The sequence below is a fragment of the Neopsephotus bourkii genome, unplaced genomic scaffold (genome assembly GCF_033783945.1).
Source record: "Neopsephotus bourkii isolate Nb327-2 ecotype Australia unplaced genomic scaffold, CSIRO-AGI_Nbou_v1 NB_256, whole genome shotgun sequence".
Lineage (NCBI taxonomy): Eukaryota > Metazoa > Chordata > Aves > Psittaciformes > Psittacidae > Neopsephotus > Neopsephotus bourkii.
The window spans coordinates 354,086-373,521 of NW_026900765.1; positions in this window are offsets into that span (position 1 = coordinate 354,086).

Sequence of the window (19,436 nt, forward strand, 5' to 3'; positions counted from 1 at the left end):
ATGTTTGGGGAATAAATTCGTGAAACAGGATCTTAGAATTTGACAAAACTATTATTGCTATAATGACAATTAGGAAAATAGTAAAAACATAATAACTTGTATGATACCATCCGTACTGATGTTCTGACAGTTCTTATTATTTAAAAGCTCCAGAATTGCTTTTTAAGTTGCAGATGCATTCGCATTCAATGATCACTGCAAATAATAATATGGAAGAAGACATTGACAACAATCTTTCTTGAGTTGTTTCTCCCTCTCCTTTATTTCTTTTCAAACACCAAAACAGGACAATTTGTATTTAATTCATCTGTATGTCTTAGTTTATTTGATAGGTTATATCTTATATTATATAATGACCTACGATAACAAAAGGGATTACAAGAAATTTTAGAAATGCAATAGTGGTTATAAAATAACTATAACAATAAAGCATTTCTGATATCACACAATTTTGTCCATAAAATGAGCTTGCTTCTTTGTTAAAAAACAGGCTTTGAGGATCAGTAACCTTATCTATCAGCCCCATCTTTCATTTCCTTTTTGTTTTTATCATGGTCTGTATTAATAAAAAATATAGAAAATAATAGTTCACATTAAAACAATGGCAGAGAAGGCACCCTGGTATTGTCTGTGGGCTTTTTATACTAAAATGATTTATTATGTCTGTGACTATTTCAGATTTTAAAAACTACAAGAACTGATCTATTATTTGAGTATTCTTGTTCTGCATTTCAAAAAAGTCAAGACACAGACCTAACCTCCTGTGCAAGCAGACTGTGCATATACTTGTGTAGCAAATTATTTGTAGAAAGCTAGCTTCAGTCTGGAAAGCTTTGTGAAAGTATTTCTTTATACATGTATTTCATAAAATATTTCCTAAAAAATGTCTAACCAAAGAATTAGAGATAATACCATAGTATTTTTGAGATCACTGTTAATGAACTCATTCTCACACAGCTAGAAACTGAGCTTAAAGACAAGTGACTTGTGATTAATTCAGGATGTAAATGACTTTTAAAAATTTTTTGTGAAATTTAGCTGACATAATGCCTTTTTCACAGAAATTTCCTAAGTGGTGCCAGATGTTCTTCCACACTAATTGTAATGATTTCTCCACCTGTGCTCTTTAATTTCAGTTTTGTCTCTAACACTCTTCTTTATTTCCCACCACCTCTCTTTTATTGCACTGCTCCATTAGATCCCTTCATTCTGAGCCATGTGCCACAACAAGCTTTATCTTTGCTCCAGCTTCATCCCTGACACACAAATACTCTGAACTTCTCTTCCTTTTCAATCGAATTCACAACACCCACTCCTTAAATGACATCTACAAGTAGTTATCAAGTCAACTGAGGGGTATTAGTATCTAGGGATGCATAATGTAGCAATTTTTTTAATTAACATATAGTTTTGTACAGAAGCATATGTAAACCACACAAAACTTTGCTTTGTATTTTTCTTGTTTTATTGAATAACTTATTTTCTTCACATACATGATATAGCTGTTTCCTTTCACATTTTTTCATTGACAGTGTGTCCTCACCTGTTTATACATTTTTGGGACCTCCTTGTATCTGCAGCTTCTGTGCTTACATACTTAAATATAAAAGCAATGGCCAAACCATTAGCTGCTGTTAGCAATTTTATCATGTCATGTCAAAATAAAGTTGTAAAGATGGATGCCATGACAAAACACAGCTTGGGGTTACAGCGGCCTCTTCAATGCACTTTCCTAAAGACTTCTGAGAAACAGTTAATAGCATGATTAATGGAGATAAAAATCTGACAGCATTTCTTGGAATTGATTTCAGTTTACAAATAAGGGCTTACCTGCTCATTAATGGGAAGTTGTATTGCATGTAAGGATTTCGGCTGGGGAGGATCTCATCTACCCTTACAAGGTCACCCAGCAAACGTAATACAGGAAAACAGACCACAGCTGCTGAGGGATTAAATCAGACATATTTTTTCTTCTCCTAGTATGGAGCAGGACAAGCTTCCTCAAGGCTTGTACTGATCAGAGCAACAAGCTTTAAGTAGTGGGGGCTGCAGTAGTGCACAGTGTGGGAGAGGGCCATGGACACGCATGGGCCCATGGCAACTGGTTGTCACCACCACTGACACCAAAGGAAACAGCACTGAAGGGGAAAACCATTCTGTGTCAGTCAGAAGCCCAGCTCCTGGGGCTGAAGATGCACCCTGGGGAGGGCATAATGTGCCAACAGGGTATGGGTGCCCCTGAGGGACTGCAGTGGTAACAGAGGTGTTTGCAATATGCCAGCAATTCCCACCAGTAACCAGGCAGTAGAATGCACCACAGTTGCTGAGCGAGGCTCATGCAGAGGCATTGTCTCCATCATCTCTCAAAATTCCCTTGCACTCTGGACTTACTGGACTGGTGCCACAGCTCATATGTCACAGGAATAAGTGCTTGAGACAGCAGCATGCCAGATTTTTTACTTATGTAACACTGGATTTGATATTTTAATGTTTCCTTCTGCCATAAACTTCAGGCCATTCAGTTTCTTCAAAACACCAAATGTTTCCCAGAAGAAATTTCAAAAGGGGGAGGGGAAAGAGGCAATAAAACCAGCTTAGATAGGTATTGTGCTGTAAAGTAGAAACATGCAGGAGATCATTCAGACCCACAAGATGCATTATATCCAGCTTCATATAAAAGCTGATGTATTCCTTTTGTCTGTTTAAGAAGACCAGGTTATGAAAGCATGTTAATCAACAAACAGCATAACCTTGACCAAACAGAGTTCAAGGCTTGTTCTCTGATATTCTGCCATATATGTGAGTAGATAAATATGGCAGCAGAAACACTGGTTAGAAATACTGCTGAAGTACAGCTGCCAAGAGTGGAAAGGGAGTGCAAAGAGTGCAAAGTGGTCATTATAGGCAGGCAGTGGCATCTGTGGGATTGCAAAACCTTGCTGAACCCTGGAAAAGCAATCATATCAACCTTCTAAGTAGGTAATGTCCTGTCACATACCTCTCTGCTTACCCCTGTCAGATGCCCCAAATGTTCATATTACCTATGCTTGATAGTCATCCTGGGACCCTGTCAGTGTAGACAAGCTTGCTATTAGAAGAGCAGAATTCCTTGCTGAAGGTAGATCAAGGAATGTCTTCAAGACTACAGCAGCATAGTAAGTGCAGGACTGTACTCTTAACTATAAAGAACTTAAATTGTTATTCTTAAACAGATATTTTTTATTATTTTTTCATCTCTCTTCATAAACAAAATGCATTTTTCAAATACCAAGTTTAGTGCTGTTGTAAGGGGAACACTGCTAGCTAAGCAGAAAGTCTGGAACCGCTGAAGACTACATGAAGTAGACTCCCACTTAATAAATTGAGTCCAACCTATCGTCTACCTACCCTTGTCACAAACTGACACTATCATCCACCCTAAACGGGAACATATCTTTATGAGCTGGGAGCTTTTTATAAGTGTTTTAAGCTCCTGCTTTGTGCTGAAATACACCTAAACAACAGAGTGGGCTTCATGCTTACTCTATGAAGCTAAAAGTCCTCTGGCCTATTTCTGTTCAAATAATTTTTTTCAACATAATGAAAATACTACAGTGGTAAACACACTATACAACACAATTAAAACTTCTATTTAGTTAATTCTTATGTTGCAAATATTGGATACGGAATGTATCCCTTTTTAATGAACTAAGGAAAGATTCCTCTAAGACGATTTCAGAAAAAATGTCATTTTTTTTTAAATAACAGAATAAGGAACTTCCTAGCATTAAAAAACAAAAACATTAAGGCTCATTCCTTGAAGTCTATAGTAACAATCGTCATTTTTTTTTTAATAACAGAATAAGGAACTTCCTAGCATTAAAAAACAAAAACATTAAGGCTCATTCCTTGAAGTCTATAGTAACAGCTAACCAGGTGTCTCTTCCTGTGTTTTGGGATACTACACCAAAGTTTCTAAGTTCTGTCTCCCTTAAAATAGTTGGAGCCCTCTCTTAGCTCTGAAAAATATCCACTTACTCATATGCTATTCTAACTGACCATAGGCTTGTCAAGTTGCCAGGTTTTTGTGCCCCAAAGGAAAAACACAGTTGCAGTTTCTCTCACAGTACATAACTGGGGTGTAACAAATGTGAGAAAGCAGCTCATTCAAGATGGCAGACCCTCAAAAGTATTAGATTTCCTATCCTTGTCTCGCTGCACACAAAAGAACCCAGCACAGAGAATACAAAGTCGACCGGAACCTGCCCAAATTAACCAATTATAAAAGGAGCTGATAGCATCCCTGAATTTTTTTTTTTCTATGTGAATTTAAGCCTGTTTTAGGAATACTATAGTTCTCAAGAGGCTTAAACCAAAGAGAAACAAGTATACTGGTTGCGTCAGAAAAGAAGTGTCACTGAGCACAGATGAGATGAATAAGGTCCATGTTAACATAGAACATTAATTTATCACCCCAGATGAGCACACAAAGGTAATTTTTAAAACCACAGTGATTATTAAACCAATTACAAACAGGCGCACTTGAAAACAATAAGGATTCCATGCACTCAAAGATTATGAAAGAGATAACACTTACTCACAAATTTTTTTTTCTCCTTATTTTTTCTTCTTTGTTTTTTTGCTGTGAAGTATCCTTCTGCAAAGCAGCTGTTATGGGAATATGATGCATTGTCTCCTGAGTCATATCATTGTATTAGACATTCTGAACAAGCAGTTTTGCTATCAGTTGCAAAGTAACTTTTTGATAGTCAATGTTTAATTTTTTGTACAGTGTTCTAAGTGCAATATAAACACCAGGTTTTGGCAGACTACCTGTCATTGCCTCAGATGTGTGACTAAGAAGCTCAATTATACATCTGTTATAATGCATGCTTATTTCTAATCTGATAACTCAAAGTAAAGCACAACCACAGAAATTGTTGAAATTAACTGTAGATTGAATATTACAGAATGATAAAATCACAAAATAGTTACGGCTGGAAAGGACCTTAAGATCATCTAGTTCCAAGACCCTTGCCATAGGCAGGAACACCTAGCACTAGACCATGTCACCCAAGGCTCTGCCCAACCTGGCCTTGAACACCACCAGGGATGGAGCATCCACAACCTCTTTGGGCAACCAGTTCCAGTGCCTTACCACCCTTACAGTAAAGAACTTCCTCCTTATATCTAATCTAAACTTCCCCTGTTTCAGTTTGAACCCATTACCCCTTGTCCTATCACTACAGTCCCTAATGAAGAGTCCCTCCCCAGCATCCCTATAGGTCCCCTTCAGATACTGGAAAGCTGCTATGAGGTCTCAACACAGCCTTCTCTTCTCCAGGCTGAACAGTCCCAACTTTCTCAGCCTATCTTCATATGGGAGGTGCTCCAGTCCCCTGATCATCCTCGTGGCCATTCTCTGGACTTGTTCCAACAGTTCCATGTCCTTTTTATGTTGAGGACACCAGAACTGTACACAATACTCCAAGTGAGTTCTCACAAGAGTAGAGTAGAGTAGAGGGGCAGGATCACCTCCTTTGACATGCTGGTCACATTCCTTTTGATGCAGCCCAGGATATGGTTGGCTTTCTGGGCTGTGAGCGCACACTGAAGCCAGTTGATGTTCATTTTCTCATTGACCAGCTCCCCATGTCCTTCTGGGCATGGCTGCTCTCAATCTCTTCTGCTCCCAGACTGTAGCTGTGCCTGGGATTGCTCTGACCCAGGTGTAGGACCTTGCACTTGGCTTTCTTAAACTTCATAAAGTTGACATTGGTCTACCTCACAAGCGTGTCAAGGTCCCTCTGGATCCCTCCAGAATATCAATGGTACCACACAGCTTGATGTCATCGGCAAACTTACTGAGAGCACACTAAATCCCACTGTCCATGTCAGCGACAAAGATGTTGAACAAGACCCGTCCTAACACCAACCGCTGAGGAACACCACTTATGACTGTTTTCCAATGGACACTGAGACACTGACCACAACTCTTTGAGTGTGGCCATCCAGCCAGTTCTTTACCCACTGAGTGGTCCATCCATCAAATTAATGTCTCTCCAATTTAGAGACAGGGATGTCGTTTAGGACAGTGTTGAATGCTTTGCACAAGTCCAGGTAGATGACGCCAGCTGCTCTGCCCCTGTCCATCATTTCCGTAGCCCCATCATAGAAGGCCACCAAATTGGTCAGGCATGATTTCCCCTTAGTGAAGCCATGCTTGCTGTCACCAATATTGATTGAAAGCTACCTCAGTATGCAAAGGTTTGAAGGTTTGGATTCTCTTTTATCTATTGTTCCTCAGGATAAAGTATTACAAGTAATTCAGTCTTTGTGACCCACGTTTTCAGGCTTTTCTTACAGACCAGTTGGAGACAGGTTAGAAAAATATCTTTCCTGGAGTGAGGTAAATAGAGCTAATAGAGTGGTAGTGCTAAACAGAGATGTTAGTTCATTTTTTTGAGGTCATTGTTATAGTTTGTGCACCTGATAATTTGAGCATCTTCTTTTGAGTGGCAGAATATTGTGGATTCATCTTTTTCTTATTATTAAACATAACCTGCAGATCCTTTTGTACAGTACTGCCACTGAACTGTTGTTCCCTGTCCCACAAGTGAGTGACTTTACCTACCAAAGGACAAGGATAATGTTCGATAAAGAACTGTCATGGTTTAAGTGCAGCCAGTAACTTAGAACCATGCAGCCGCTCACTCACTCCCCCCCACTTCTTTTTCCCTTGCTCCCAGAGGGATGGGAAAGAGAACTGAAAGAATGTAAATCCCACATGTTGAGACAAGAACAGTCCAGTAACTAAGGTATGGCACAAAACTACTACTGCTACCACCAATAATAATAATGATAAGGGGAATAACAAGAGGAGAGAATATAAAACTAAAAGGAGGAAGGAAAAGAAAACCATAAACACAAATGATGCACCACCTGCCAACCAACACTTAGCCCGATCTGGTCAGCCACCTGGGCCTTCTGGGTGGCTCCCCCCACTTTATATACTGGGCATGACGTGTTGTGGTATGGAGTACCCTTTTTGTTAGTTTAGGTTAGGTGTCCTGTCTCTGCTTCCTCCGGGCTTCCCGTGCCCCACCTCATTAACAGAGCCTGCGACTGAAAAGTCCTTGGTCAGAGTAAGCATTGTTTAGCAACAACTAAAACATGGTGTTATCAACGTTCTCAGACTACAGTTGAAAGCATAACAATGCACCAGCTGCTAAGAAAGAGTAAGGTAGATCTTACAGCTGAACCCAAGACATTATCCAATATGTCAAGATCATTTTTACATTCTAAAGTTGCCCTCCGGCACTTCCAATTGCTTTTAACCTCGTGTCATCTTCAGATGTGCTAATTATGCTCTAACTCCATTTTTCTAGGTCATTAGTGACTAAAATAGTATGAGACTTGGACCAGAGCTCTGGAGAATCCCCATCCGATTTTTCTTTTCTGTTCCTTTAGTGGTCAATTAGTAACTGCTCAGTGGGTTCATAAAGTGTGGGATATTTTCGTTAAGGCTTTTTTTCCCTATATTATTTGGTAGAATGAAGTGGTGTGGTGGCCTCTCTAAACTTTGCAGACAGGATGTCTAGATTTTCAGTAGCCTATGAAGTTTGAAAGTTGTAGCCATTGCTGCTCAGAAAGTCCTTGTACTTTTGGATTCTTGATGGCAAATAGTTTTATTTTTCTGGCTTCTGTAATTCAGCAGTTCTGGTATTATTGCCTCTTAGGCCCTTAACATGTTGCTGCAGAATAAGGAAAGTTCTTGAAAGATTATCCCTGTGTTTAAAAGACTCTTTTCTTTTTAAAAGCTATTCACAAGCTCTTATTACTATCAAGAATGCCTTCTAGAACTTGGTAGTTTTAGGAAACTGCTTAACTGGGGTAAATCTTTGATTTTTGGTTTAAAACTATGTTCATGAACACTGTTTGTTTATTAAGAAGTAAGCCTTTTGCCAGAGATACAGTGGTGCTGTGGTTTGTTTGCTGACTTTGTTAACATTTGGCAAGTAGAATAGCAGAATCTCATTTCAGAGAACAGAGCCATAATTTCATGCACCCACCATAAAACCAAGCAAATTGACACCCTGCCAGGAGTAGCCAGAGGAGATCTTAGAAGAGAGTTCATAATGATACTGTTGCCATATTGCGAGCCTGTAAATAATTCATTAAGTCAACCACCCTTTTGTTTTAGGCAAACACGAGCGGATGCCTTCTTAAGTTGGATGTAGACTGCAGTTTTCAGCAAAGCATTGTAATTTGACACTTAAAAAGAGGAACATTTTTCTCATGGATTTTTGAAGCATTAGCTGATAATTCATAGTGATTACTTCCGTTACACATCAAGTCTCTCTTTGTTTTTCATCTACATTTTCCACATTTTTGTTGTATGATAGGTTTCACAGGTGACTGTAGCATGATGGAAAATAAAATCAATACACAAGCAGTTAGGAGAACTAGGAAGTTTTGCAGACATCCAAAATATTAGTATCAAGTATCAATTATTTAGTACAAGACCTGCAGCTTTGATCTTATACCTGTTTTGCACTTAGAAAAGCTATGATGAGGAAAAAGCGCGTTATTTAAAGACAAAAAAACAACTGTTGTGAGAATCTAAGCAAAATGTTAAGGCTAGTGTTTACACAGCTGATGACTCCTCAGTACTCAGCTTGTAAAGTCAGGTCACAACTTTCAAAATACCATAATTGTAATGTGAAGAAATGTGTAAAATACATTCTTGTTTGTAGCCTAGTAATCTCTTTAGCTCCCCAGTGGTGTGAAGACATAAATGCAATTAAGATGCAGTGTTTTAATATATGCTGTTTCTACTTTGAATTTTACCAGCCTTTCTTCGTGTCAACATTTTTTCTTCTTACAAATCCACCCAGCATAAGTATTTCCCTATAGCAATTTTATTACAAGTTTGATTTCCCCTTTGCAAAACCTTTAAAATAAGTAATAAGAGTAATGGATGTATAAAAAATAGATATTTCTGTAAATTCTACAGAGTGCGAAAAAATATCAGATTTCAGTATGGTCTTAACTAGTATTTTTGAAGTGTGTTTTAACTTATTGCAGTTCAATAGTTGCAGCAATTTGTGCACCAATTCAGTCAATCATTAAATTACATTTCAAGTTTCTACTAAGTCGGCTTTACAATGAAAGTTTCTTCTCCTTTAGAAACTGTTAAAAGTGCATTCCAACTTAGATGTTCCATTTATTACATACTAGTAAATAAAATGGAATGTGTAAGCATATTGATTTTATTAATTCAACTGATGTTTCAGTTCTGCTACAATGATATTTTAAATATTTTGTAAGAGTGTAAACCTCAAATCCTTTTTCATATGAATTTCATAACTTTCATGCTAAAATAGTGATTGGAAATGAGTTGGTTTAAAAAAATACAGTTAGATACTAACTGTTTGAGTTAGTCTAGTTTAGCAGGTGGGGGGTGGGGGTGGGGACCTGCAGTAAATTAGACCTTTATTTTTCTATCCACGCACATCATAATATCTCCAGATGTCTCTTCCCCTTGCACACCCTTTTTTCCAGGGAGAGAATTGCAAAAATGACAGGGGTAAATATCCCAATCATCACACAGAGGAAGTACAAAATGTAATAGAGAGAGTTTAAGGATCTCAAGTCTGAAGGAATTTCCACACCCTTCTAATCTTCACAGGCTCCAGCACACCATCTAGTTATTTTTACACTAAATTAACAGTGCTTATTGTGAATTTAAAGCAAGAGAAATAATTCATATGCTGACCTTCTACTATTTCTTCAGTTGTACATAACTGGTATGTTCAACGTGTTGAAGTGTGGCATTCATTAAAAACATTTGGGTCTAGTTCACTATGACTCCTTTGAGGAGCTTACTTGTTATGTGTAACAATGTAGACAATGAATACACAGGTGCAAAGTTAATTTCATGGTTAAATACAGTCAGATTAAGGGCCTTAGCAAAAATAAGAAGTGCTTTCATAGTGAAAATGTTTTTCCAGTTATTATAAATAACACAGGTGGATTTTGATTCAGCCAGAAAATTCTCTACACAGAATTGATTCAATGTTGTGCAGTGATTAAAAATGTTCCACTAACAATATTCCAGGAAAAAAAATCATTATACCAGACGGAGGGTGAGATGGGCTTTATCAAATAGTTGGATTTTTGTTTTTTGGAGCAGCAGTGGGGTGTCAGGAGGGGTGGGCTTTCAAGATCAGTCTTATAATTTTAGGTATAATGAATGATTTAATTATTCTAACATAGCCTGGAAGTCTGTAACTTATGTTAGATCCATGATGATTTTTCTGAATGCAACTAAAATCACTTTCATAAAGATTTACAGTGTTAATAACCTCCAGCTATTTTAAGTCATAGTCAATCTTCATGGAAATAGCACAGAGATTATACAGGGGTTTTTCTTTCTGTGTAGTTACTGCCTTATATTTTAAATATAAGCTGTTTGCTAAAAATAGTATTCTGCATTCACACTTTAAGAATGCTTATAAGGTTGTGACTTTCTTTCTCCCTCCCCTTTGCTCAAACATTACATGAGAAAGAAAGACTGTTACCCTCTGTCAGCCAGAACTGAACAAACAGCTTTGGGTTAAACTGATTCAACTGGGAATCATTTGGCTTCAACCAGATTTCACTTACTATGAGCTCAGTAGATAGTCCTAAGCAGTCATCCGAGAATGCCATGTTTAAATAAGGGAGCAGATAACCATATATGGAGGTCCTTAAGTAGACAAGCTGTTTCTTTGAAAATGAGTAGTTCCAAGTCCCAAGTGAAGAACAGTAAAGAACAGGCCCTTAATCTTGAAAAGTGTTAGAAGACTAGATGGCATCCTAACTCTGGAACATTGTCTAGGGAACATGGTTTGATTTCAGTGAGATAAGCATGTTAGCACTGCTCTTTAAAATAACTCTAAAAATATAACACTGAATGTGTTATCTTTTCCATATTAACTAAGCCAACCACAGTTGTCAGTGTCTTTCTAAATGACTTTTTCAAATTGAAGTAGAACTTTTCTCAGCAATAAATATTTTCACGGTAAAAAAATATGCTGCAGCTTTGTTTTCTATATGTTTTACTTAGCAACATCAGAAAAATGAGTAGCTAAAATCAAGGAAATTTTAGCAGTGAGAGGTTGAACAACCCAATTTCTTGAAACAAAATACCCATTATGCACTTTCTCGTCAAATACTTCAATTTTTTTTTATATGAAACTTTAATTGTTTTGATCTTTGGATATCTGATACAGCCAGAATACTGTCCACTAAGAGAAAGTTTAAATTTAGAAAATCCATACTGTTTTACTACTAAGCACACCATGAAAAAATTGTGGCATCAGAAATGAGTTGCAGTTGCAGCAGCAACTTCATCATGTAAGATGTTTTGAGAACCCTCGATCAAGAACTTATCCAGCACAGACCATCTTTTCCCAGTAAACTTTTCCATCACGTTCTGTCACTTTTGATTCAATATGATGCTGAATGTGCCACTGTGACCCACCAAGTCTCTCCTTACACATGGGTTAAAAAGATAGCGAAGTAGTTTCCTTGATGATCACTTTTCTCATAATGACTGCAGAATGCACATCTGTCAGTGAGAAAGCGCTCTGTGTGTATAATATATTGTTGCTAGCATGACTGTTATGGTAACTTGATGGATGGTGCTAGGAGGAGCTATACAGAAAGGAGGGGAAAACCTTGCCTAGCAGTCCATTCTGAAAGACTGAGAAAAACATTTCTAGTTCAGAGAATTTGCTGACAGAGTAAAACTGCAAAACCCTGTCTTGTTTAGCTAAAGTTAAATATTTTGAAGTTTTCTTGGATGTATACGTGAGATGAAGTAAATGCATACATTACTAAAACTCTTTAAACACCGAAACCCAAGATATATCATAAATACATTTTGACCTGTCTTCCTAATATCCAAGACTTAAAGAATCTTATTTGCTGTTTTTCTGACTTTTGCAGGAAAGATACATGCAGAATGCTGTGTTCAGACCTTAGGGTCATGTTCTGTACCTCGCTTAGCAATGTGGCTACAATTAGTCTAGTTCTTACTACTGCCTACTCTAGATCCTTGTTGGAAGATTGTGGTTGGAAGAAAAAAACAGACCAACTCTTCACACTATACCATTCCACCCGGGCAATAAATAACAGTCATCCTATGTTGCTCTTGCACCTCCATTATACTTCTTATAGGCTTAAAAGAAGGAAAGATCCTTCCTTTCTCTGTACTTTACATATCAGCCAGAGCCTGTGATATGATTTTTATTTTTTTGGTCCAAAACATTTTTTGTTTTGTAAAGACCAGTTGCTCACTTCTCAAAGTAACCTCATTCTTTCTTCTCACACCTGTTCTTACTTGCCTCTGAGGCTCTGTAACTTCAGACATCTGGCTGTCAGGTTCCAGCAGTGACCAATGGAACTGGTACTGACTTATCTAAAGCATGTTTTTTCTCAATATAGCCTGCTCCAACACTTCATTATTACAAAACTATAATGCAGTTTCCTGAAGGCTATTTCCATCTGTGTGTTTCATAGCTTCTTGTAAGCCTTGGAATAATATTTAGGCCATAATTTTTCAGAATTAGTATCTGTACTTGGGGCATTTTAGTTGCGAGTATGCTCTGAATTTAGTCATTGTACTACATGATGGTATTTTTGGCACAGATAGCTTTTGTAAATTTTTACTTGATGTGAAATGAATATGTAACACCTGCACATAAAATTCTACTGCCTTAAAAATACGCCATCTTGCCACACTGGTGAATATCAGGCAGTTACATTAGGAAAAATGTTGACACTGGCTTAAATATATGCAATGTTTTGTGCTGACTGAGTATATGGTTTCCCTGAAAATACTTGATTTCTGCAATAGGCCAGTCAGTCCAGTTCTGAAGACTATTTTAGGTCAGTAAACAAATCACTGAAAAGCACATGCCAAAAGGAGTTTTTAACACTGAGAGTTCTCCCTCTGATTGCTCCTCTAAACATTACATCAGCCTGATAATTTTGCTGATGGAATCATTCTTTGCTCTACATCTCATAATTAGTAATAATGAATGTTTTCTACTGTGTTCTCTTCCTGACGAAGAAAAAGGCTGACGTATATATTGTCAGCTTCTGCACAACAATCTATTGTTTTATGTATACTATTGTTTTATGTATACTATTGTTTTATGTATACTGTAGTATGGTTTACTTTCCAGGAGAGAAGCCCTGTCAAATGTGAGAAGAGAGAATGAAACATAAAAGAGATGCCAATTTATTTTGGTATTAACTGGTATTGTGGTATGCATTAAGACATTGAAGCAGCTGTTGTGAGAATGATGGATGTTCTCAACCTATATTTGGTTTTAATTTTCCATATCTGCAAATAAATGTGTGAAAAATTGTTGGGTTTTCCTTTGGCACTTACACTATGTAAGCTGTCCCACAGCAATATCAGCTTTTTGTGAACATCTTGGAGCTCACATCCAGCACAAAATCCGCCAAAATGCATCCACTTATTTTTGTCTAGTTTTATCATCCATAAAATTAAATGTTTGAAAGTTGGTCCTAAATAGTTTCTCCTTCTAGGCTGTATATAGGGAGTTTATTTTGTCACTCATGCTTTTATTTAGCATGTAGAAGTCTGAACAGCTGCCTCATTTATACACTGATTTAATGGATCTAACTCTTCAGCACAGGACAGTTACCTTGTACATAATAGATAGCATTTAGCTTAGTCCTTGTAAATCTGTTTCAGCATAAGCTTGATCTGGTGGAGCTACAGAAACTTTTCTACGATAACTGCTGAGGCAAAGAAGAATAATGAAGGTGGAAGAAAGATGTCTCATCTGGATTACCTGTGGCTACATCAATTCTTTATCTTTGGGAAGATACCTATTGTGTACATGAATTTAATTGTACCCTGAACTGGCATCTGGTTTGAGGTAGTGATACATCTAGCCTTTTGAGTTCCTGTAAATATGTGCTTCTGAACTGCCCTACACGCAAACTGTCTTCATGGCAGGATACAGCTCTTTAGCACTGCTTATAGTGTACTGCACAGCTTCAAAGCATGTCTCTTGGTTAACAATGTGTACTGAAATTCCCCCTCTTTACCTTGAAAAATAGATAGTATATCAAGAGTGTCATCTTGATGGGTGTCTGTGTTGTTGTCATGTTTTTTATCTTTTTGAGCTCCTTTCATCTGTATAATTTTATCTAAATTTCATTTTTTGCAGCACTTTCTGTTTAAGCTCTGGAGACCAGGCTTTCTGACCAGTTACTTCAGGTAAACTTTACATCATCGTCCTGGATGTTGAGCTTTGTGTATTCACTATCTTCAAAGCAGAAAACAGCAAATCAAGGCACAGGGTTAGAGACTCAATTATTTGTATGCAAAGAACAGGTCATGCTGACTCAAGAGTAGCAGAGCATTGGATTCTATTAACCCTTTAGGCTAAAGCTTTGTCAGTAAAATTTAGGAGTTTCTAAAATCTGTATAAAGTGCTGCATAATGACATATAGGGTATTGAGACTCTTTCTCTTGTGGTTTGATTGTTGGAGGGCTTTTTGCTGCATTTTTTCTTGCATTTCTACTCCCATTTTCCTGTTCTAGCTGAGAAAATAGCGGCTTGCTATAAACTTAGTATCTGTCGTGGGTTGGTTTTTTTTGCCAGTCTTGGAAATAATGAGAAAGAAAAAAAAACCCGACTGTTGGAGAGGAGGTGGCTGCACTTCAGAAAATCACTAGGCTCTGCTCTGTCAGAAGAGCAGACTGGGCACTGAGTTGGCAGGGAAAATATAACTCACCCTTGACTTTAATAGGAGAGTGAAAAGCAAAGCTGCCTTCATCTACTGCGGAGTCTTCTAGGGTATTTACAATATTTTCTGCTCTTCCTGATGATAAATCTTTCTAGCCACTCATGTTGTTGCCTTATGGCCTTTGCTAACTTTTTCTCTCTTTATGGCCTTTTGGGCATAGATTCTCACCTTCCTAAATAACCTGAAGCTGAAGAAGAAACAATACCAGAATATATAACAGATGCACAAGTGTACCTTGGGGATGGATGTCTATGGACACAGAACCGTCACCACACTTCCGTAAGCACACTTTTACTGTCTCATTCATCATGCATGTGTGGCTTGCTGGCAGTAACTTGCTCCCAGTGGGGTGAACTTCTACTCTGAGTCCAAACTAGTTGGATATATCTTTTTACCAAGCATGTTAGATTTTTTCTTCTTGTCTGAGGCTTCAGATTTCCATCCCTTGTAAATTATCTAGAAAGTGTTTTTATATCCAAATTGAGGTACTGGTGAAGTTTAAGTGTATTATTAGAAGTTTTCACTACTCTTAGCCTTCAAAAGAAATCCAAGGACATTTTGACAGTGTTTGGAAACAACTGAAAATTAACAAGCTTGTAAGATCAATGTGAAATTTGAAGAAGCAATATTTTTTTTCTTAAAAACATTGCCAGTACCTCTCCACAGTAGATCTAGGTATAATTATGCAAAAAATATATAATTATGGAAATCTGAATCAGATAACTCAGTAAGTAGATATAAAAGTGCCTGAGTAAGGTAAAAAGTGATAGCAGCATGCCAGTCAGGACTGGCATACACCAGCAAAACTGCAGGAGAAAACCTTCATGACCCTTCCGAAATAGTGATTAAGCACCACTTCTCTTAACCCATGCTCAGAGATGTTCAGAAAGCTAAACACTGTATGGAATACAGAACTGCTTTATATACCTCTTAAGTGTCATAACATAACTTATATTGGGGCTTGATATGTATAAAGTGTCTTGACTTTTTCTTTCTCTGGGGTGATTTTCTCAGGCTTCTTTTTCTAACTATTTCTAGTGTTTAACCATCAAAATGGGGGAAAGGTGAGAGGAAGGGACAGGTAAGAATCTCTTCTTGTTCATTACCTCTGTGGTTAAACTCCTTTAAAAGCATAAGTAAGGTGCAAAAATCTTTTTTCTCTTACGTAATGAAGGGTTTTCACCACCACATAGATACGTGGGTTTCTTTCAGCTATAAGCCCAAAAGTAGTGTGTAACTTTCTTTTTTATGGCATTCTGAAAAGATATATTGTCTCGGTTTCTTTCACTGCAAGAATTTTCAGGACTATTGTTTGTTTTCTGATATTAATAATTCCATTCATTTCAGTAAAACTACTTTAGATTACCACTAGAGAAAATGTGACCATAACAACTCTTAGGTTTTTTACTTCTTCTAAAGCTTTGGGGCGTGTTTGCAACTAATGGAGGAGAGGAGGAAGATGCATCTTCTTGATGCCCTGAATAAATACACTCCCAAACCAGTCAGTGTATTTCTTTTCAGGGGCATGTGAAACAGTTCATGGAGCTAAGTGTTACATACACCCAACAGATAAGATGCTGGCTGAGATTCTGCTGTTATTTTCACTGTTGTCAACCAGTGTTGTAGGACGCTTTTTCTATGACCTCTAGCTCTATCAGTAGGAAATTCAAAGTTTTTATCAGCATGTTGTGATGTGAGTATATGATATGTTTCTGGTTAGGGATAGCTTCAAGGTGTTTCACATGGCACAGAGCATAAAATGGGGAACACAGATAGAAACGAGATCAAACCAATATTAGAGATAAAGAAGGCTAAACCAAAAACTTATCCAGAGAACAAAGGGGAAGTCTGAAGTGAAAACAGGATTATTATCATAGAAACTTCCCAAACATCTGAATGCAGAGAAAGGGAGGAAAAACTTAAGGTTGCACATCTTTATTTAGAAGCAAGAGAAATATCTTGGATGACAATACTATTTTGTGTTGAAAACATGCTAACTTTTAATCAGTATTTTAGAAAACAAAACCAAACTAAACTAAAACAAAACCAACAAAACCTTGCTGAAATGTTAAAAATTATCTAATTTAAATGAGTTTTATTGCTGTACCAAACAATTAAAACACTAAATTGTGTATTAAAAGTTTTGAATTATATATTTCTTGCAACTGCATTTACAAGAATCTTACCTAAACAAAATGATCAGAAGTCTAGTCTTGACAGGAATGCAATTAAAATTACTAATTTTTATCACTCTGTGTCATGGGCAAAACATCTATTACACATCCCATTTCTATTATGTTATACCTGTGCAATACAAATGCTGATGTTTATGGAAACAACCAATCAATCACAACAGAAATACAAGACTTTTAAATAGAAATTTTATTTTAATGCAGGCCAGGATGTTATGTCCGACACTGTAGTCCCTACAAAAGGGAGATCAAGCTATAACAGAAGCTGTCAACCTTACATGAACCACTTCATCATGTTTATACATAACTTGCATATTAAAAAGCAATATCCAATGTCAATGGCTCTGATATAAAAATATCTTAATAGTCAGTAACTGACTAATTAATACTACAATAATAACAGTTTAATTTGAAGAATTCTGACAGCTGACTTCCTTGATGAGAGCTGTTACCAAGGAGTACTAGTCCCATGCTGAGAACATACACAGCATGGTGATTTATAGCAGCAGTGCAGAACTGTTTAATGTCAGCACCTCTCAGATAAAGTAATAATAAATGGGAATGTTATGGTTTATTTTTCTGTATGAATTGTTCAGGCTCTGTATAGTAAGCACCAACTCAATAGGGGATAATCGCTGTCATTCCCAAGGGAGTTGTAACTTAGGTTTAAACATTTTTACTGGCAAGGCTAGTATATCAAAATTAATAAAGCAGAAGTTGTTTTTTTTCTATTGTATTCTCCTTCCTTCCTTCCTTCCTCCCTTCCTTCCTTCCTCCCTTCCTCCCTTCCTCCCTCCCTCCCTCCCTCCCTCCCTCCCTCCCTCCCTCCCTTCCTCCCTTCCCCCCTTCCTCCCTCCCTTCTCTCTAGCTTTCTTTTTGCTTGATTTCTCATCCCATTCTGGAAAGCAAATATAATTCTTGTAGTTATAAAATCCACTTTTAGGTTTCAACTGCACTTCTTTTATGTAGTAGTTTAACTGCCTTTAATTGCCTTCCCTTTTAATGTTTAGTTTTGGGTGCTATTTTACTACAGACATCACTGTACAGCATTTTCTCTTCTTCCTCTGCTCCCTTCTCTTTCCCCTTACCCGTCTGCTAAAATTTCTGAACATGAAGTTATTTTGCAGATTTAAAAGTTTTGAAAGCAGGCTGCTATTTAGTTAAAAATTCAGGTGTAAAAATGTTATGCATTGAGAACTTTAAAGCAATCCCTATTTTGTTGTGCTTAGGTTAATTTACAAGTTTGTCACTTTTTGTATACCTTCAGTATTGACCAAAAGCAATTCCTTAGGGGCAGCATCTTAAAATATGTTTTAGTTTTGCCTGCTGTCTTGAATAAGTAGGCTTCTAAAGACTATGCAAGATTCACTACAATGTAGATGGGGAAAGAAGTCTTTTCTCAAAGTTTTTATCATAGAACTTCAATGCTACTGACTGAACTGTTAAGCATATGTGGCAGTTGGTAAATGCAGGAGACAGTAAAATTACTGCATTTTTATTCCTTTTTTCTTTTCACACTGTGACTTTTTTCGTGGGTTTGGTTTTTTTTTGGTTGTTTTTTTGGAAATGAAGATAGTGGAATAGAAACTGGCTGACAAGCAGATGGATATGAAATGTTTTCATCCTTGGTAGAAACTCTAGTACTCCACTGGGGTTCTGCTAGGGCCCATTAAGAGTCAATCCATAAGCTTGAGTTAGACACCTGAGGAACTGATTCTTTTTTAAAGCAAATAAAAAAAGAAAAATCTGTGATTGCACAGCTCTTTTGGTTTACTACCAGTTTATGTTTTCTGCCAAGACACTTGCTTTACCTGTGTAACAATTGTTACAGCACTTCATGGATATTTGAGCATTCCTCTTCTATAATCCTGGGGCACAAAGCATACAGCCAGCACACCAAGGAAAGTTAAAACCACATGTATCCTCACACTATTGCACCTTGGCAAAGATAAGCGTGGAGTAAGCAAAAATTCACTCATACACACAAACACACACACACACCCCCTTACACACCCCTCCAGGAGGAAGTACCCCAGTTATCCAAGCAGGAAAAAGCTGCATTAAGTGGAAAATGGGGAAGGTGGAAGAAAGGCATGAAAAAGGGAATTTAAAGTCTAGAGATGCATAATACAAAAATGGTTTTTCATGTTTTATGCAAGACAAGGTATATCCGGGAAACGTGTCTCTGTGACAATATTTTTCCTCTTTCTTACATGTGGATATCACCTGGATGCAACACCAATGCAGATGTGAGCTGAGTAAGAAAAGCAGACTGGTTTGGGGAAAATCACTCAGGATGTGTCTTAAACTGGAGACGTGCTTAAATAATTTCTTAGAACATTTTTAAGGGGGGGGCGTGATTCTCTTTGAAACACTTTTGGAAAGGCAGAACTATACTTCATACAGATCCATGCAAAGTTGTTTGTG